General features: G+C 42.7%; 1 protein-coding gene across 3 annotated transcripts in view; it reads left to right on the top strand.

Annotated features, from left to right (window-relative positions):
- Positions 1–22397, top strand: part of TNR (tenascin R) — a 418990-nt gene that overhangs the window by 207746 nt on the left and 188847 nt on the right. For all 3 annotated transcript variants that reach the window (XM_025396562.1, XM_025396589.1, XM_025396580.1), the window contains one exon: positions 13288–13388. The gene's annotated coding sequence lies outside the window, so the exon portion shown is untranslated. The remainder of the gene's footprint in view (positions 1–13287; positions 13389–22397) is intronic.

Here is a 22397-nt window from a genome sequence, read left to right on the forward strand (position 1 = left end):
ATTATCTCATTTTGATCCCCATAACAGCCTTGTTTGGTAAGTTTAAGCTTAAACCATATGAACTTGCCATCTCTGTAGGCCAAATGTGGTCAAACATTGGCAATTTCATATGGTTCAAATTAACATTGGTGGTGATATTAATCCCATTTTTTCGGAAGCAAAAAATGGAAGCTTAGAGAGATTTTACCAGTTTCATAGAGTCAGGGGTGGGGTTGAACCCCAAGCAGAACTCTGACTCAAATGCATGCTTTTCTCCACACCTGGCATCCCCTTGGTATAAATGGTAAATCAATCTCATGCAGCAACGTATACACAGGTTGGGAGTTTCATGTTAATATGCTTTAACTGTCTTTTTTTTCAGCCCCAGATTCAGTAATGGTTCTCTGTACAAACTCATTCATTTTTAATCAGTTGACTATAATGATTTGTTACAAATGATCTTTAATTCTCAGCTGTGGTTAATCAGTACTGAAAGGCACTTTTCCTGTTATTTTATTTGGATAGGACTCTTAGTGAAATACTTGCCTGCCATTACTTAATCACTTGTTTGTTTTCCCTCTGCACACAGTTTCTAGCAGCATACAGCAGTATTTAATGTGAACATTTTCCCTTTGCAGAGTGAATTGAGTTTTCCAAGCCATAGGGGCAGGGAGCTGCCATGGGGAGCGCTGAGCCTTCCTGCTTTAGTTTGATACTTATTGACCCTCTCCTGCAGGCCAAGCTAAAGCCAGGTGCTGAGGATATGCTGATTTATATATAGTAACTGCAACACAACTTGGAAAAGGTTATTGCGAGAGTTTATGGTACAAGGAGAGGAGGTGGAGGGGATGGCATCTAATTCATCCCTGGAATGTCGGGAAGTCTTCCCAGAGGAGGTGAATTCTGGAGAATAAATGGTAACCAGGCTGGCATTTCTCCGCAGATGAAACAACAGATGCAAATGTCCAGGGTGAGCAAGCCTGGGGACTGGGAATATGTATGCAGCCGAGCGTGGTTAGAGTACAGAGAGGAGGCAGGGGAGGGTGGGCATTGAGGAAGGAGGTTGGGGAAATAAGCGGGGTCAGGTCGTAATGGGCCTTGGGCACACCTTAAACCTTGATAGGTTTAAGAAGAAATAACTTGCATGGATTTGCTTTAGAAAAAAATCCTCTGGGAGTAGCATGGATTGGAAGTGGGCTGAGAATGGAGGCAGGAAACCCAGTGAGGGGAAAGGAGGTAGAGATGGTGAACCAGGCTGGAGATAATAAGGGCCGAGAGAAGTGGCTAGCTCTGGGGAAGGGGAGAGTGGATGGATTTGAAGTGAATGCTGGGTGGGGCAGAAAGGATGGTAAAGGAAAAAAGGTGCAGAAGACAAGTGTCTGGCTGTACTCTTTCAAAGATGAGCTGGGGTACTTGTCTGCTCCCAAAGAAACCAAACCATCTAGCTCTAGGCCAGGGCTATCTGTAGGTGAGACTGGGCTGTCACAGCAACAGGGCTGAGAGCTAGGCCCTTTCCTGAGCCATCAGCTCTCTTGAGTCAACAGGGATCTCCTTTGTGTAATTCTTACAGTGATCCTGACCAATGAAAGGAAATTGAAAACCTTTCCCTTCCCCTCGCCATCCCCAGGTTCTGATAAATCTGGCCCTCCTGGGAGTCTGGCATCACCATTCAAAGATTTGAGTCAAACCCTGGAGCTGAAGGATTCTCTGGGAGTGTGATCAGCAGTGCTCAGCTGCAGGGAAAGGTCAATCCCTGCCTGAGATTTCTTCCACAGCTTCTGAATGCAGGGAGGTCACATGGAGCCTCTGTTATCAGGATGGCACTTGTTAGCAGGCTCAGAGGAAGGATTAGTTGATGAGGGAATTGCTATGGCAATAATGTGGTCTGACTACAAAAGCAAAAACTGAAGGCCAAAACAGTGCCAGTTCCCTCCCCACTCTACATCTGAGACTGATGTGTTAGTCAGTGCCTCTTTTGCCATCCTTTCTGGAAAAGCACAGAAAGTGTGAGAGAGATTCAACTTGTTTTCTTTATCTCTATTCTTGGTGGTCTTACCATTTTTCCTCTCTCCTTTTGATGTCCTCCATGGCAGTCCTTAAGGCCCTCTTCTCTCTGGGTGTCCCAGACCAATAACTGATGAGACTAGTTTATGCTAATAAGTAGCTAGTGTGAGCTACTTATTATTTGGTTTAGAATGCAAATATCTCTGGGAAGGGCAAATCATAACATAAAGGTATAAAGGTAGATGTGTGAGTTTTAGAAACAGAGATTTGAAGGGTTTTGCAAAGACCTTCCAATCACACTGCATGAACGACAGCCTGGCCTCAGGATATGCTTTCTCGGTTCTGGCACATCCCTGGAAGGAACTACGAGGTTTCTTTAGAAAGTCAATGAGGCAAATCAGAGAGCGTCTGTGTTTCCCTTCAACTTCATCCTCAGTATATGGATCCCAGGTCAAGAGAACTTCTAGAGCCAGCAGGTCTCAGCACAGCTGTTTTTCTCTGCCTGAGATACTCTTTCCCATTTTTGAACCTTGACACTTCCATCTTCATCTGATTCCTCTCCCCTGGAATCAGGGGGCCTTCCCAGACTTCACACATGGGTTTCCAGGAAGTTTGTTTACACCTCCATTAAACCTTTGATGCAAAACCACGTGGATATTTCTCCAGGTGTACATAACTGTGTCTTCTCCATGGACTATGAGCTTCTTTCTCAATAGCAGTAGTGATTTCTTATTATTCTCTTTACCTCCAGCAATTTTTAGCTCTTGCTGATAATAAGTGATCAGTAATTTATTGTTTGTTTCTCTTTTCTTTTCCTGGGGAACTGTGCAAACAGTTGACTGCATTGTGAAAAGCTGAGTGTGATTTTATTTGGGAGCATGCCTCTGTTGTTTTTCAAGGCTATATTTTCATATTCATCAGGCCCTCACTGACTGGGGAGACTAGAATGAAAAAGTCACTATGTATGTCTTCAAGGATCTCACAATATCAGTTCAAACATAAATGTAAGAGGGTGAAACTGTTGAAAGCATGTTTTTCTCTTCCCCCATGAGGATGGCCTTGTCCTGAAATTCCACCACTTGGGAATTGGCCAGCTCTGACTAGGTTGAGATCTCAGGGTCTGAGGAGGCTCTCAAGCCTCTGCCTCAAGTTCTTGAGCATAATCCCAACATCTGGGGCATCAGCAACCTTCCTGTATGCCAAGAAAGTAGCTGGATTAGCCAGAGACTATCTTGCCCGCCTCCTCCCTCCCACCCTGGGAATATTTGGAAATGTGTGTGTGTGGATGGATATTGTTGGTAGTCAAAATGCTTGTCAGAAGGCATACCAACACAACATGGATGGAGGCCAGGGATGGAAGTCCACCTCCAGCACCCTGGACAGTCTCATCCAAAGAGGAATCAACTCACCCCCTATGGTAATAGTGTACTCTAAAACATAAGGCTACACAACAACCTTGGATCACACCATAATCCCAAGAAGTCAAGGTTTTAGATAGAATTTTAATTTTTGAAGACCCACTTGCTGCCTAAAGAAAATATATTTTCATTTTCCAGGGCCTACTTTGTATTAACCCACAATCAACACTCCACATTGGATTAATCTCTTATACCTCCATATTTGGAAATGAACTATAAGGAAAATATCTTCAAACATTTTTTTCTCAGGGAACTTTCTGACCTGAACACAGGTTCTGCTGAGACTCTACTCAAACCATTGTAGCCCAAAGGACAGTGGCCTTGTAGTCACACTGTAGCTGGTCACTCTCCGCTTTGACGTACCTCCCCTTCCCATTTTCCACAGGTTGTCATCTGCACAGAGCAACTGTGAACACCCCAGCCACGGTCATGGCCCGTGGACCCCTTGTGCCTTGTTCTGACCTTGTGTCCAATATCCTGGCCTGCTGATATATGCACTAAGTTCTTAAGTTCCAGCTTTATCTCCCATATTTTGCCCATTCTCAGGTTTCTGAAATATTCTACTTCTCCACATTGTGACCTTGGAGAGTTTCACCCAAAAGAGAATTATCCCACTCAAAATGGCAATCATGTCTCCACTGGATTTGCACTTGACTCTTAGTTGGATCCACTTCCTGTTTAACTGGAACCACTCCCCACCACCAGTTCTGCACCATTCCACCAGTTCACAGTCCCAGAAGCAGACCCTGGTCCACACAGGTGCCTGGCTAGGCCCCTGACGAGGGAGAGGGACTTAGGTGTCTATCTGTGCCATCTGCTCTGAGAGTCCTGTGTTCTCCACTCTCATGTTGACTGATGGGGATACAGAAGGGTTTTGGCTCACAGCCCAATCTAACCCAAAGTCCTTCATCAAATGTCTGGCAAGTCAAGCTTTTATCATTCTAGCAACTGATCCCTCTTAATTGCAGATCCAGGGGAGGTGACAATATCAAGCAAATTAAAATTGAACTTATTCTGAGATGACAGAGATTCCTGGGTGAGTCACCTCAGTCCCTCAAGTCAGATCCTTTGAGAGGGAACTGACTACCTTGGAGGATGGCCTGAGAGCCACCAGCAGGAAAAAATGTACTCAGGCTCTGCTCCTGAAGGTCACAACTTTGCCAGCCAAGCACTGAGTAAGCAATTACCTGCCCTACGAGAGCCATTTAGAGGAGAGAAGAAATATTTCCCTAGGTCCACATCTGGGCAAGGAAGGGCTTTATATCAGGTGAAGAGAGGACCAGAACTCTCCTTCAGTCTGAAGCTTTCTCTTTCCCTTTTTGGCCTCATTTTTGGCTCTGTCACTGAGGAGAGCACATGTCTTAAGACAGGAAATTACCCTGGTGATTGATGGCTAGCAAATACAATTAAGGCCCGTTAAGTGCTCTCCAAGGGGTGCACTTCCAGTGTGGCATTCCAGGTTTGGTGATCACTTAACCATCATGCACTGAGGCCTCCTGGTAATGAAGCATTTGTCTCTGTCAAGCTTTGGCCACCCGAACTTCCTGCTTCCTTTAGATGCAGAGAGGCTGTGGGCAAAAATGTGGGAATGGAAGGTGGAGCGGGGAAGAGGCAGAGTGGAGGCTAGGGACACTCCTGGTTTGGAGGAAGGCTCATTCCAAGAAGAATAGGCCCACTTGGCCAAGAAGTACACTCCCAATATGAGGCCCAAACATGAATTGAGAGTCAGGGGATACCTTCAATGACTGAATTTCTATATTTGCTAATTATCCTAGTGCTCAGAGAAATGGAATTCCTTAATTCCACTTCCTTTGGTGCCTGGAAGAGATGAACAAAAAAACTTAGCGCAGACACTGCTGCCCTTGAGTTATTTGTATTCTAGCTGGGAAGGTCAAACATATCCCCCTCGAACTTCCAGACATCAGTGGATGACCCCACCTCACACAAACACATGAAGGAGTACAGTAAATATTGACTCATCTGTGGTGCTAACAGAAGGAAGGACAAAGGAGGCCATCTGGATCCTGCCTGCCTGAGCTCTCATTTCAGCTCTGCCACTTGGAAATTCAGTGACCCTGAGCGAGTTACACAATCACTTTGTGTCTCAGTTTCCTGACTGTAAGATGGGGATAATGACGGAACTTTCCTCCTCAACTCTTCGTAAGGATTCTGCAGGGCAGTGCTCAGGACACCCAGGCCCTAGCCAAGGCAGTATCCACAGATGCCAGCCATTTCTTCCTCCCCAAGGCTAGGGTTCTGACTCTTTTTAATGGCATGGAAAAAATTCAACCAGCCTGGTGAAGCACACGAATCCTTCTCAAAATAATGGTATAAATGTATAAAATAAAATATATAAGATTACAAAGGAAACTGCATTTTTAATTGAAATATCACTATCAAAATATTAAAAAAACAAATTTGTGGCATAGTAATATATGTGTTTCTTTATTAACACAGTAAATAACAAGATCTGCTGGCAGGTCTAATAACTACTTAATCCTGAAGTTGGTAATAAGCTTAAATAATATTTCAACATATCTGCAACAACTGTAATGAGATATAAAAATATCTGTGATTTCTATTGGTGATAAAATTATAGCTTCTGCTGATACTACTGTGACTTGTTGCCTACATTTAAAATTAGAGGAGCTGCTAAATTTTAGCTAGAGGTTGGTGAAATTAAAGATGCAGTTTTTTTCCATCTAAGTTCATGGACCCTCTGTGAACCCCAGGCTAAGAATCATTGCTATAAAACTTCATAAAATAATGCTTTCTAAATTCTATGCTTTCTAAAATTTTAAAATATTTATTTTCTCATTACTAAGCCAAATATAAACATTATAGCAAAGTTAGGAAATACAGATTAAGCAAAAAAAGACAAAGATTTAAAAACACCTCCAGAGAGAGCCACTGTTAACACTTGGGATAGTAGTTTAACTGTTGAGACTTGGAGCTCATTGCTAATCTATTTTTCATGCACTGAATCTGCTGCAGGTAGGATTATTCAATTGTATTTTCTTCACTTAGAGGGACATTGAGGAACAGGGAATGCTGATCAGGGACTTCAGCAAAGAGCCAACTCTAAGCACCGCAAATACAGGCCAGAAGCTACATGCAGCCCCTTTCTAGAAAAGGGCTTCTGCTCCTCGCAGCATGGCCTCTTTATTAGTCCATTCTCACATTGCTATGAAGATATACCCAAGACTGGGTAATTTAAAAGAAAAGAGGTTTAATTGACTCAGTTCCACAGGCCTGGGGAGGCCTCAGGAAACTTACAATCATGGTGGCAGGGGAAGTAAACATGTCCTTCTTCACATGGTGGCAAGAGAGAAAATTACCAAGCAGAGGGGAAAATCCCCTTATAAAACCATCAGATCTCCTGAGAACTCAGTCACTCTCATGAGAACAGCAGCATGGAGGAAACCACCCTTATGATTCTATTATCTCCACCTGGCCGCGTCCTTGACATGTGGGGATTATTACAATTCAAGGTGAGATTTGGGTGGGGACACAGAGCCAAACCATATCTATCAGCCACTATAGGCAGGGAAAGCCAGTCTTTACCTTAGCAGCCCAGAAGCCAAGCCAGAATCCTGTAGCCCCTCTAGTACCAGCTGTCCCACAGATCTCAAATCTCTTGTTAGACCTGATGAATGATCTTGTCTGAATCTTGAATTATGAATAATGGAAATTGCTAACTAGATAAAGGATACCAAATGACACCACTTAGAACCTGCCAGACACCCGGGTCAGAGCCCTGATGTACTTGGGCTGTGTGTGAGGACTCATCCAAATAATCCCTTTAGAAATCATGAGAATGAGGTAGCACTAAATCTAGGAGGTGTGATGCCATCTGCACAAACACACACCTGTGTGTGGATAGTGACACTGTGCAGCTCTCTCCGAGGTGAGAAGGTAGTCTGACATATGTTCAGCTGTCCCAAGGAAACTCTAGAAGACTGAAGGCTTAGAATGGCTTGTCTAGTCACTGTTAAACAACTTCTGTGGAGAGTCCACCCCATGCGAATTCAGCATACAAGGGAGGCAGACCCCAGCTTGCTTTCCTCAACATCCCTCAGGACACCCAAAACCCTGTGAGTCCTCCAGGCATGGCCAGCCTCAGCCAGGATGGTCCATTGCTCTTGTGTGAGCATGAGGTTGTTGAGTCACCAATATCAAATTAGGCATTAGTTGCACCTCCTGGATGAAAATTCTAAAAGACTGAGGCCAATATCATTAAGGCAACATTTAAAAAGCACCTCTCTTCTCTTCTCTAGTTCAGACCTTAAAGCAATGTCTTCTGACCTCCAAACCAAGACCTTCCCTGGGAGGAGGAGCGGGGTGTTAATAAAATGCTGCTGGTGCAGTCATCAAAGTGTGACTGTGTGCTTTCCTGGAGGGACCCTGCAACCCCGAGGTGGCACACCAAGCTTCCTCTAGGCCTAGTTAAAGATCACCAACAAAGCTCCTGCGTGCAAGAGACCACTCAATTTCAAAATATTTTTAATAAAACAATGCGGAAAGGGCAGCCTGTTCATTTTGATCCTCCACTGGGTCATTCAATTAAACCTGAGATTCTGGGAAAACTTGAACTCCCTGATCATATTTTCCTTAGTGATAATAATAAAAGATAATTATGGAATCTGCCTGTCAGATATTCCAGACACCAGCACCTCCACTTAATTAACTGCTAATTAAGACATGAAAGAACTTCAGTGTCTCTCACACATCCTGATTTTATTAAGCCTCAGCAAGTCTTCCTCAGGAAACGAGAAACCTAAATAGCCAAGGCCGAGCCCTTCCCAGGATTTACGAAACAGGGTGGTGTCGGGTGAGTGGGGAGGAAGGCTGACTTTGAGGACCAGCCATTTAACTACAGCATTCAGTTGTTACATCATGACCCCAAGAGGAAAGAATGTGAGAGAAGGGAAAGGAACTAACAAGTTTCGAGTTCCTTCCTTCTGCTGCACATTCTCACAGCAACCCTGTAAAGAAATATTATTATTCCCACCTTACAGATAAGAAAATAAGTGCTTAGAGGGTTTCAGTAAATTCCTTTTCAAGTCTGTGGCTGGTAGGAGCTAGGATTTGAGCTAAATGTTACACTTTTCATTTGTTGTTCCAGGTAGATACAAGAAAGAGAAATGTCTTCTTCCTTGTCTTTACCATTATTGACAAAGCAAAAGTGGAAAGCATTTGTAGCAGCTAGCCTTCAAGATGACCCCCAGTTGATCCTTGCTTTAAGACACTCATACACTTCTGCAGCTTTTTCCCTCATTAAATGGGGCTAACCTGTGTACCAGTAGAATATTGCAGAAATGATGGTGAGCTTAGTCTTACAAGACACTGTGGCTTCCACCTTGCACTTTCTCAGATTGTTCACTCTGGGGGAAGTTAGCCACCACGTTGTAAGGACACTCAAGAACCCTTGTAGAAGCCCACATGGGGAGAAGCTGAGGCCTTCTGCAATGACCAATATCACACAAATGAGTCATCTTGAAGCAGATCCTCTATTCCTACCAGGTTGAAGACTGCAGCCTTCAACATCTTGACTGAAACCTCATGAGAGACCCTTAGCCAGAACCACTCAGATAAACTGCTTCTGAATTCCTGACCCACAGAAATTATGAGACAATAAATGTTTATTATTTTCAACCACTGAGTTTTAGGGTAATTTGTTATGCGTCAGTAGATAAATGGAGAATTCATGAACTTCTTACACTCTGCTGAATTGCAAAGCCTTGTCAATACCAGCGGGTCAGAGAAATCCTTCTAAGAAACATTCAGATTTGTATGCCTGAAAGTAGGAGTCTGAAATAACAGCCATTCAAGATCCCTCCTGGTAGGAAACTTTGTGAGTCTGAAGCAGAATATGGGTCAGATCACCAACAGTTGCCTAAATTTCCCATTTTCACATTAAGATGACTAAGTACAATTTGAAGGCTGTTCACAATCTGATCCATTGTTCAGCAACCAACTGCTGTGAGAATTGAGAACAAAATGAATTGACCATACTTTGGGGTATTGGGCAATTTTGTCTATAGCTGATCAGCATCCTTGGGATCAAATAGCCATTACGGGAACATCTCCAGCAATTTGCAGTACATCAACCAAAACCTTTCAAGCAACAAAGCTTATACTGCATGTCAAAATGAACTGTTACTGTGAAGTCTGAAACCTCTGCAGTTCTTGATTGTTAGATCTCACCTGGCCCAGCAGGTGTCTTTCTTCTAAAGTCCATGACTCGCCTAAGCCAAAGAGGACAAAAACACAAAGCTCTGGAGAAAAATCTGTGATTGAGGTCAACAGAGTCTCTTGGGCTGCACTTTTTGGGCTGCACTTTTTGGACTGTCCAGATCCTCAGCTCTTGCCAAGGCAGTCAGGGGCACGGAGCCCATGCTACGAAGTCCAAGCCAAGCCCCTCAGATGGCTGAACTCACCTGTGTTACAAAGGGGTCAGCACTTGATGAGGAAGAAAAATACAATGTACATTTCCCAGACATATTTCACAGGAAATTTTTTCCAAAGATGAGCTGTTGCAAGTTGACCCCAGATAATGCTGGACACTGAAAAGGGGACATGCAGGTAAATGAGTAGGTTGCAGCGTGGACAGAAAGAACACATCCATTTGCTGAAGCTGCAGGAGGGTCGGGTCAGCATGCTCTTTACTCTCGTGTATGTCTCTTGGGGTGCCACTTCCCCTCTCCCTCGGGTCCCTCTGAAACTGTGTAAGTTAAAAGGATTTGGGAGCATGAGCCCTATATCCCATATTTGTCTCAGCTAATAGTTTTGCCTCTACAACTTGCTGCTGCAGGAATATGTGACTACATTGTGACACATCAGCTTCAAGAATGGCTGTCATAATAATCCTTTGCCTTGTCACCAGTTATATGAATCTATCTTAAGATAAGGCCTTTGTGTGATATGAGGGCTGTAGGACTTGTTCATCAAATTAAGTGGACCTATTAGTGAGGTAAGATATCACAAGGGCCAGTATATGGGGTTCACAATGAGCTGCATTCTATCAGAGCTAGCGTGGTAATGACTTCAGGAAGATTGGCACACACACTCCAGTTCAGTTTGGCAGTTGTTCAGTCAACAGTTGGAAACCTGTTTAAATAAATAAAACTGGTTAAGTGGAAAAGAGGACAGGACTAGAATACAGAAGCCCTGCATTTTAGTTCTAGTCCTCTCAATCACTTTGGAAGTGCATGCCCTGACAAGTTCCCATGTCCCTCTCCCTCAAAGACAGGAGCTCCTTGCAGGTGGTGGCTGTATCCTCTTCCTCATATTCCCGGTGCCTGGCATGGGCCTGGGTACTCACAAGGCTCTCAGTAAATTGTTGCTGCCAATGACTGAAAAAGTAAATAAGTGCACATATCTACATTCACATATGTATATATGTGGTTAAATGAGTGTGAAAGGAAGTCTAAAAGGTTGTACTCCATGCTGCCAACACAGGGGCTAAGGTAATGTGGATGGTGCAGGGAAGGAGAGGAGGTAGAGAGAGGCAAGCAATGGAGAAAAAAAAAGAGAGTACACTAAAAATTCTACATGTATAATATAATCTTGTAAAAGTATGTGTATGTATGCATAAAAAAATTAGAGGAAAAATGATGATGTTTGTATGTTAAGTCAAAGCAAGTTGCAGAGTATTTCAGTTTAAAACGATAAACAAAAACATCCCATATATCTGTTATATATGCATAATTAGGTTTAAATGAGCAAAAGGGAGGGTGTATATTTGGGTGCTTTGAGACACCACCCAACTGAGGCACTCAATTCTGCAGCTGCTGGGAGCGTTGGCTGCTGACAGCTCACAGCTGAGTCCCTTTTCAGGCATCACCATCAGCCAAAAAGAGCTTCTTTGCCCATCCTCTCCCTGGGGCAGCCCAGAGCCAAAGATGGGTGCATGTGGGGCCCAAAGACCTGGGTCCTTTTTCAATGCAGGACAACTCCAACGTTCCCTCTGGTCAGTTCCACTTCCTGTACTTCCCCTGGGTGCCATAGCCCTCAGGAGTTAAGTCTCAGTAAGCCTTCTGTGTACATATCCAGTCTCAAGCTGTTTCCTGAGAATTATGACAGGGTGGAAGGATACTTACCAGTGTATTAAAATGTTACTTAAGGAACTGAGATTGGAGGAAATGATTAGCATCTTCTGCATACATTTTTATATTGACTTTTTTATTATAATAAGCATGTGTCACTTTTATAATTTTAGGAATATCAAATGAAGAACTTTAAAATGTAATAAACGTGTTAGTTGAATGAGTGAACAACTGTGCCTACATCTAGTTGGAGAAACAGATAACAATAAAATAGCATGTCAAAGGTACTCAGTGTTTTTAATAAACTCAAGTGAAGGGGATTTTCCTAATATTTTTCATGACTTTTGATGTAGTTGGTTCAAAAGATATTGGACCAGCTTTCTGAGAGTGAAGTCAGCACCTCACAGGTGAGGATGAGGAAAAGAAAGGTCAGTGGATGGAAGCAAACAGGAGGGGGAGTTGTAATTCCATGGAAGAAGAGATTTTCTAGCCTCAGAGCTATCTGCCCCCAAAATAGGCTGCAATTTGTGGACAACTACCATCTAAATTACACTGTCCAAAGAACCTGCAATTCTTCCATTTGGTGAGCAGCCAGATTAGAATTGGAAGAGAAAAATACCTGGCATTTATATCACCTGCAACACCTCCCAGTCTTGGACCCTGGCAAACCCATTGATGACCAGTTCTTTCCCTGTGATGCCACCTCAGAATTCTTCTTGTCCCCACTCTCCAGGCAGCCACAGTGGATGCACTGGAGTATTCACTCAAGATGGAAAATGTTTGCCCTTCCAGAGCTAAATAATCTTTACACTTCTTCCAGTTCTGAGGTTTCATGAGGTCTTCCAGGGAAGGTTAATTTATTCACAAATGTCTTAAATGAGCAAGTCTGAACCTCAGCCAAATGCCTGCTTCTTCCTCTCTCAGACATCACCTGATTTTTGCAAATCCATCCTCTTGAGTCATCTATAAATGATATCCCTGAGGCTCAGTGTCCCATTTGGAGAAGACTTAGCAGGGTTTGTGAGAAGCAAGCCCTTGAATGCATAATTATCAAGCCACCAACTGTGTTGACACATCCTTGGAAATTTTGTAGTGGAGGTCTGGACCAAGATCTGTGTAGGACCCCTGATTACAGAGGCTAACAAATGTGCTTACTCAGAAGCCTCTCACTTAACTATTGATGCCACTGCTTCTATTGGAGGTTGTTCTAACCTGGGAGAATGACTCTTTGTTTTGCATGCATTTATTCCTTCTTTGTTGAACTTTTATGCACTGGCATTGTGCTTGGGACAGGAACTAAAGCAGTGAGCAAGTCAAAGACTCTGACCCTGAAAAGTTGGGAGTCCAGAGTGAGCATGGCACACATAAAGAGGTTTATAGTACATGGAGACTTTCACGACGTAGGAATGCTTAGAGTGCCAAGGACATTAAGGACATAAGAGGGGGTCAGGTTGGGGAGCAGAGGTTTGTATGGAAGGCTTTTTGGAGGGAGTACCAAGCATTTATCATAATCAGATCAGCTAAGCATGTTATTACAGCCACTTTCAAAGACATGAAGCACATTTCTGGATTTATAATCATTCTATAGATTTGTTTACCTCAAACATTTACCTTTTTATTGAAAACTATGAGATGAATGAAAGAAAATCAATGAAATAAATGAAAGTCTCTGGAGAGAAGAAGCAACTAAGCAACAATTTTTTTTTGCTTTGGAAATTCACATGGTGCACATACGAATTTATTTTAAAGGAGATGTGGCACTTAGAATAAAAAGGAAACCAGGCTTTCTTATTTTGAAACCATTAATATATTTCTTCCCTCCCTTATTTCTGTTTCAGGTGGCTATATCATTTTAACTTCATAGAGGGCAGGTTTCTTTTGGAATTAGGATTAAAGAACGTGCGGTAAAGAGAAAACATCGAGGACACCATCACGAAAGGTACCATTTCCTGTGAACATTTGATCATTAATCATTCCCATGGCCAGTTTGAGGCTTTCATTAGTAACTGCATATTCCCTGGGATCTGAGACCCTCTGTTATTGAAACAACACCCTGGGGGCTAGTCTCCTTGAAATGAGGTGGTCAACAGCATTAGCTCCTCTGGGCTTCATGCAGTCTCTGAAAAAGCTGGAGAAACCGGGTACCGAGGCTTCGGCTTCTCATAAAATATTTCTGAATGCATTTCATGATGCGGTTGGTAATAAAAGTGTGTTACTGTGCTCAGTCCCTCCAAGAAGCTAGACTTGACTCCCAGCCTGCCCGTGCCTGCACTGGGCCTGCACGAATCAGTGCTAAATTATTCACCAGTCTCACTCTAAAATTTCTGGAGTTCCAAAACCCCCAATAAAGTATTATGAGAAAAATCATCTCTTTATCTCTATCCATAACTATATGGCTAGAGGAAAAACCTGTCGTTTTATTTCCTTTAATTTAAAAGCTTTCCTAATTCCTTTTTCATACCACATATATATGTCTAAAGAATTTTCAGGTTGAAATAATAACCTCTAAAAAATGGTCCACAGGAGTAGGCTGTTAGGATTCACAGAGTTGGCAGGCACAGTGAATATTTTGCTCCTTTAATAACTTTCCATGGCACTCAAGCTTGATATACTGAACTGGGAACTTTTCAAACAAGTGTGGCCCTTTTTCATTGTACAAAACAATAATACGGCCACCAGTCTTCTCTCTCTGTTATACAATTGCTAAAGTTTGTTCAGAAAAGTTTGTTTAGGAGCTCATTTTCTTCCTCAGACTCACTGCAGTCTCCGTTTCCATCATGCTACTCTGCAGACTTAAGGCAAGTCTTTTCTGAAGCCCCGTGTTTGAATCGGTCCAGAACACCCTCAGTGGCAGCCTGCCTCCCTTGGGGGCACTTGACTGCAAAGTACTCCATGCCATTTAAAACACCTTTGGACATTCAAGTTCACAAGAGGCATTATCACATCACACTGGCTATTAACCATTCACACTTAAGGGAGACTTGGTTAATTTGTTGCTTCTAGGATACCAGCTGGTTCAGATCAAGTTCTCTGCAACCAAGCAGAGCTGGAAGGTGGACCATGGTGTACCAGCAGCTAATGGCGCCTGTCACGAAAGCATCACTGGCAGTGTATTACAATGGAGACATTTTTACTGACCTGCACTCTGCTCAGGGGAAAGCACTTGGGATAAAAGAATATTTGACAAACCCTGCTGATTAAATCTCAAAGTCACCTCCTGGCACAGAGGGTAGTCCATCTTTCCCGGCCAAGCTTGTCACATGTGTCTGAACCACCTCACAGGAGAACAGAGCTTGTCCAGATTAGTCCCCTCCCCCACACATTTACAAATCACTTTTCACTAGCATGGCTTGGTGTTGGAATTGCAGGGGTTACCAAATAGGTAGGCAGCCAGGTCCCCTCATGGCTCCTTGGCAATTCAAACCCAGGTGCTCACAGGCTGGCCTGAACTGCCTTGCTTGCCTGCTTCTATCTCACCTTCATTTCCCATGCATTCGAAGCAGCTTATTTTAAAAGCTGATTAGGTGAGCCCTTAATAACATTAGAATTTAAATGGTCCCAGATAGGTTTTCAGCTTCTTACCAAATTGAGATAAATGTGGTATTTGGGGAGTTGAGCTCCCAGCTTCAAGCCTGCTCTGTACTGCAGACAGGTTTTGAAGTACCGTACTACTTTCTCCCATTTTGCAGCCTAAAACTGGGTTTGTGTGTGTCCATAAGGTGCCCTTCATCTCTAACGGTCTATGATTCTGTGTGTAGATATGTCTCCATGATCATGCACTTTCAAAAAATAGTAATTTGGGGGAAGGGGCCCAGGACAGAGTTCTATCTTTCAGTTGTGATAATTTATGGAAAAGCTTCATTCTATACCCCTACACCTTATGATAACTTTCAGTTCTAGACAATAACCTTTATTAAGCAGCTATTATTTAGCAATTTACTTTGATATTAATGCTGTTAGTACCTGACTTTGGCAGAGAATAATGTAAAATAGTGAGAAATATGAATGTTTCACTTTATGAATATGTTCAGCACACTCTGTAACTCTTAAGGGTGGGTTCACTCCTAAAAAGGAAAAACACACTTATCAAGCCAAATAGACATAGCCTTTCAACTTAATACCCTTCTGTCAGATTTTATAAAAATAAAAGCAAAGTGGGAAAGAGGAATTTGAAAAAACAAGCAAAAGTAGACATAAACAGATGGTTCAATGTTTAGGTAAATATATTCTTACAAACAAATAAACCGAGTTATCTGCTTGCTATATTGTCCCAACCAAACTAGGCACCTGGCTATCCCCAGAATTAAATCTTGAAACTCCTAAAAACACGTTTTGCCCTTCTAGATATGGGTGGTCATGAAAGAAGTATCCCTGAATTTAAGCTTCTTTGTGAAATGTTCAACAAATGTAGCTGCTCTTACAGACTTTCAAGAGAAGCTAAACCTTGAGCTTAACCCTTGAGCATTAGCACTCAGGTGGGGAATGACTGCCCACCATATTCCCCTGGAGGGATGTTAAGGACTCCAAGGAGCCAGGTAGGTGAAGGAGGGGACCTGGGGTTTGGGCATAGCTGTGGGCAAACCCACTTTTCCTGCACTGGCCCTACCAGTCCAAAATTCACCCCAGACTTCAGGGACTCTTGAGGGACTTCAGGAGGAAATTACTTATAATCCATTTAAACTATGGCTTTGATCAGAAACTACAGGTAGAGTGTAAATGTCTGCTTTGCTGCGTGATAAAACCAGATTGAGGAGGCTCAGCAAAGTACAACTCCAGAATTGCAGTGTTTGACTCTGTGCCAAACCTCTGATCAGTCAGAGCCCAAGTGGCTGTTTCCTATGTGTATTAGTCTGTTCTCACACTTCTGTAAAGAACTGCCTGGGACTGGGTTATTTATAAAAGAAAGAGGTTTAATTGACTCACAGTTCAGCATGGTTGGGAGGCCTCAGGAAACTTACAATCATGGCAGAAGAGGAAGCAAATATGTCCTTCTTCATATGATGGCAGGAAGGAGAAGTGCCAAGCAAAAAGGGAAAAGCCCCTTATAAAACCATCAGATCTCAGGAAAACTCACTTACCATCATGAAAATAGCAGCATAGAGGTAACCGCCCACATGATTCAAGTACCTTCCACCAGGTCTCTCCCATGACATGTGGGAATTACGGAAACTGCAATTCAAGATGAGATTTGGGTGGGGACACAGCCAAACCATATCACTATGGAAGGGGAAAGAGGAGTATCAGAGGAGGTCTTGGCCCACCCATTTCTCAGGAAATTAAGCATTCCGTGCCATTGTGACAAGGCTTTCATTAAGACCATATTATCTAACAGGTGACTGCTTGTCCAAGTACCTTCCTAGTACTTGTGTTTGCTCTCAACATCTTGTGGTTTACATGTGCAAAATGTAATGGCATTGGATGCATCAACTGGCAGTTTACATGCAAACTCACCTCCTCCTTCACTAAGCCTAGAGCCATACAGAAAGAGCTTGCTCAGTTTCACTCTCCTTCTCAGAATGCTTCTGTGCAATCGTCCTGCCCAACTTGCTTTTGACATGTCTCTGGAGAGAAAGGGTTCCTCCTGGCCACAACTAACTCTTCCACTGAGTCCTTGGTCTCTTCTTTACCCTTCTCCTCTATAGCCTGATCCACCCATTGCTCTCCTTTCCTTACTTGCATTTTCTCTCATTCTCTATAAGTTCTTTTTCTTCTGCTTGTAAACGAGACTTGGTCTTCATTAAAACAAACAAACAAAAAAACTTTCCCTTGATTTCCTTATTCACTCTCTCTTTCTCTTGTCCTGGATTCCAGGGAAGAACATTCTACATTCACTTCTCACCATTTACTTATCCCTGAATCCTATGGAAAACAATGCATCCTACCTACCCGTGCAACAAATTCAACATAATTCGGCAGACATGCATTTAGCATATACTAGGTGCCACACCCTGTCTGGACTCTGAACACATGGAGGACACACTCTTACAAGGAAGGCAAGGCATGCCTCCATCACGCCTAATTACAGTGTGACAGTGAGATGGTGAGGCTATGCACTATAGAGAGGCAGGGTGAGAATCATCAGCCCTGTCTTGCAGGAGGGGGCAGCAAGGAAAGTGTCAAAGAAGTTCTCCAGCAAATGGGGGACCCATGAAAGGAAATGAGAAAAAGAGAGAAGAGGGAGGCCAGTTCAGTAGGAGGAGCAGCATGGGCAAGGTCATTGAGATCATGGGGTCCAAGCAGCATGACGTGTAGAAGGCGCTATGTACATGGCAGGGAGACAAGGAGTACTGAGGCCTCACAGAATGACAGACATTTAGACTTTGAGTGGAGATCCTGAGAAACTTTAACCCTTTCTTGCAGACAATGGAAACAATAGAGGGTTTAAAGGCAGGAGTGACATAATCACATTGCCTTTAGAAAGATCACTCAGGAAACAGCAATTAGAGAGGGAGATCAGATAGGAAGTTGCTCTAATAGTCCAGATGAGAGGAGATAAGGACCTCAACCAAAATAACCTGCGCTAGGAATGGAGAAGAGGGGATTCTAATGTAATCTCCTCCATTCTCCAAGAATCCACCCAAACAGATGTTATCTCTTCTGCACTAAACCCTCAGAGCATGTATTGTACTTTTTCTTATTGTGCTTATTCAACTTGTATTGCAGTCATTTGTGTATTTCTCTAATGTTCCTTATCAAATTGTATCTTTGTCTCCCCTTCCTCAAATTACAGTACCTTGCTCATAATAACTGAAGAAAAGGTTATTGAGTTGAATTGAATTTTCAAGGGCTTCAAACCACGAACAATTGAGGAATCAGCCATGTATAAGTGCTCATCATTTGCATAATTGTGTAAACAAGCTTATAAATTTATTTTTATTTTTCACATTATTTTTGCTATCCCACAGTGCCCCACTATCTTTGCAGTTCTTCAGGTTTCGGGGAAATAGTAAACAAGTATTCTCTAATACACACAAGTGACAGAGGCGCTGCTGGATTCTCAACTCCGCAGTCAAGGGAAGTGGTTGAAGGTAGAGAACAGATGATTGCATTGATTGAATATGAAAACTATGTACAAATATTGAGAAATATGCTGTCTAAAGAGACAGAGAATTGCAGAGCACACTGCATGATGGGACCCACGCACAGAGTCCCGAAGGTCAATGTGCAGATACAAATTGATTAAGCTAAGTACTTACTGAAATTGCTTTCCAACATACAGATGAGAATTGATCACAAGCAGGACCCATATTTATGGTGAAAAAGCTTTATAAAATTATCTGCTGGTATGTCATAAAGGCAAATTTAAATTGTCCGGATTTTTCCCCAAATGAAAGTATCTATATTGTTAACAAATACGTCATTAACAAGTGAACCAGTAGTGATAATTTTGTGATCGAGTTTCTTTATGTGTGGACCTAAATGGCCTCATAACAGCTTTTTTTTTTTTTTCTCTCTCGGCATCTTTTTACATCCCTGAGGTTAACCTCTCTGTCTCATGCCAAACCAAATGATTCTTTTTTTTTCTCCAGTACTACATATTGTATTAACTTAATTTTTTTGCCTACAGATTGTAGTTTTGCATAAGTTCTGTTTAAAAAAAACATTTTTTTAAATTTCCATAGGTTATTGGAGAACAGGTGGTATTTGGTGACATGAGTAAGCTCTTTAGTGGTGATTTGTGAGATTTTGGTGCACCCATCACCCGAGCAGTATATGCTGCACCCAATTTGTAGTCTTTCATCCCCCACTCCCTTTCCACCCTTTCCTGCTGAGTGCCCAAAGTCCATTGTGTCATTCTTATGCCTTTGCGTCCTCATAGCTTAGCTCCCACTTATGAGTAAGAACACACAATGTCTCAAACCAAAAGATTCTGATCGGCCATGATTTAGCCCTATCTAGTGTGGTACCTGAGTTGTCACTCTTAGACACAGTCCCTAGCTCCTAGGAAACTAGGAGTCAGAAATCTCCTAAGCCCACGTGGCATCCAGCACACTTAAGCAGTGGCTTTGAGTGGCGCCAGCCTGTGGCATTTAGGCAGGAGAAAAGAAAAGGAGAAGTGGAGTGGGGTGTATAAAAGGAAATGCAAGGCAGCTAAAGGAAAATTAAGAGAAAGTAGTAGAAGGCATAGTTAAGCAAGTCTTTGTTGAGTAATTTTTGTGTCAAGTATAAAAGCATGCATCACAGGCCACACAAAAGAAGTATGTATCATGCTTGCTGCACTCAATGGGCTAAGAATTTATCCAAGAGGGCTATTCTAAACCCAGGAAACAAACAAAATATCAGTTCGTGACAATATAATCAAGCTGTAAATACTACTTCCTGGCATTGACTGTGTTATAGTAGTGAAAGCAGAAATAGAGCAAGTGTCATAGGGTTCATGGGAGTGGAGGAGACCAGAGAAAACCCCATGGGAGAGGCCACAAGCATTGAGCTGGGCCTTGAAAATAGAGGTGGCACAAACTCAGGAAGACCAAATGAGCATGACACCTCACACTATGAAAAAAAGTAAGAGGAAAAAGTAAGAACAAAAGGAGGAGACGAAAGAGAAGAGAAAACAGAAAAAGTTTCTGAGGATGGTGATGGTAGAGCAGCTACCACTCACGTGTCCCTGTGCCAACCCTTGGATTGCCTTGACCAAAGACCGACAATTTAGAGGCAGAAAATATTTCTGTGGTCCCAGTCATCTGTGTAGAATTGGACCACAACCAGTCGGTTTTTGTTGCCTCTGTAATCACAAAGTCAGGCATTTTTCCTCATGTTTACTTGACAGGAATGCTGTTTACACTGAAAACCTCACACCCTTCAGAGTGACCATTGACAACTGAGTTCTCATATGACTAACAATTGGGTTTAAAGAACCCACAGAAGCTCCACAGCAAATGAGATGGCTTCATTAGCTGGAGGTTCTAGGAGGCTCTGTGAGAAATGAAGAGATTGGTAAAGTAAGGACGATATATTAAATACATTTCAGAGAGTTCTATGGAGAGCAGGATATCGCCAACAAAATATATTTTGATTGGCACAGTGGAATCTCCCTGCCCCTCAAATTACTTGCCATCCCATCCTCATCCCATCCAAATTTTAAGAAAAGGACACAAACTAACAAATGAATAACACCAGTTCTGCCAAGTTGTCTGAAATCCTACTATTTGAGGTATATTCTTGTCAAGGTGTTGCCTCTTCCAGATTTCCCTTCAGAAAGGTAGGTGTTCTGAGAGACTTGTTTATCCACAATGGAATGCTAATTATGTTAGTAGAATTTCTGTCTAAGGGCCATGGAAGGAGGAAAAAGCAGAGAAGAGGAGAAATAAGGATGCAAGAAGAGGGAAAAATAATTTTAGAACGTGGCACCCTGCTAGGAAAGGCAGGATTTAGGGTGATGGATGCAAGTGGTGGACATGGAGGGCTAATGAAGAGAAGGTGGGGAGAAAATATAGCCAGAAGCCGGGGGTGGGGGGGGGGGCGGGGAGAGAGAGAGAGAGAGAGAGAAGAGCAGAAAAATCACAATGCAACAAAGCCAGAATCAAACTATGCATCCTTGGCCATGAGGCCTGGAGCAGCCCTGACCAACTGAATAACTCCAGCATTACAGTTGGACATGTTCAAGTGCCACCTGAGAAGGCTCAGCATTGTTTAATATGGAAAAACAGAGCAGGGCTATTTGTGAGGTTGGCCAGGTGGCAGGGTTAATATACGAGTATGCAGCTAAGTCCAGCAGTGGCAAAACCACAGCAAGTTGTTCGTTAGGCTTGAGGAAGAAAATGCCTGGAAATTGGCCCCAGTGCAGAACAACTGTGGCCGTGAGCCAAGGGAGTGCCACACTTCTCTGCTGAGTCAGCAGAGAACAATAAAGCTGGGAGATGATTTAAGAATTGTAATGTAAGGATTCTGCCAGAACTCTGTTCATCTGATACCAGAATCACAGACCCAACAAATGTTCAATCTAGGACTTCAGAGTTCAATCTACCTCAACCCTCATTCTCAAGCTAGGGAAAAATAGAGTCCTGAGAGGAGTTAAGATTTATCGAGTGTTTTCGATATGCTAAGCACTTTTTGATTACTTTATGTGTATTAACTGGTTTACTCCTCCCAACAACCAACAATAGTAGGTATTATTACTATCTCTATTTTATGGATAAGAAAATCCAGATGCAGAAAAACTAAATAATTTGCATGAATTCAAACAACTTAGTAAGTGGAAGAACAGGAATTTGAACCCAAGTAGTTTGAGTCCAGGGCTCCTTCACGCAAGCGCTATCCTGAATGATTTATCCAAGACCATACAGCCAGACACCAGGAAAGAAATCAGGCTGCCTTTTGTAAGTTGAATCTTGTCACTTCCAAGTTAGAGTGTAAATATCACTTATGCAATGATGAAAGCATGTTAGGGGAGAAGTCACAATAGATTTGGTGGCAAAGAGACCACGATTCCTTGTGGGAGCTGAGGGCTGTTCTGAAAGGAAAGCAGGGCACCCCGGTGGACTAGCCTATCTCTCCTTCATCAGAAGAGGTAATGAATTGTAATGGAGCCACTGCAATTGAAGCTGTGATAATTATTGTGATAATGGCCAAGAAATGGAAGAGTAGATGCATCTCTCCATGAAGAGGAAGAGCCTGAGGTAATGAAATGATAAAGAGTATATTGATGAGGTTTTGATAGTGATCAATGCGACAGCAATAGACTGCAAGTATAAAGATAAAGGAAGTGTGGTGATGCATTTTTGGTCCTTCAATCAGCCACACCTGCTGAATGCTAACTTTGTCCAGATGCTAAGTGCTCTTGGAAGGAAATGAGGTCTAGTCCACCATGAGCTCAAAATTTAATGGATAAAACAGGACAATTGTAAACAATTTCCTTCCCCCGAACACACACACTGGAAGATCAGAAATGCCGGTATGCACTGCAGTTATATTAGTATGGTCTTGAATTGCCTTAAGGAAGACATTG

Source organism: Theropithecus gelada, chromosome 1 (assembly GCF_003255815.1).
Source record: "Theropithecus gelada isolate Dixy chromosome 1, Tgel_1.0, whole genome shotgun sequence".
Lineage (NCBI taxonomy): Eukaryota > Metazoa > Chordata > Mammalia > Primates > Cercopithecidae > Theropithecus > Theropithecus gelada.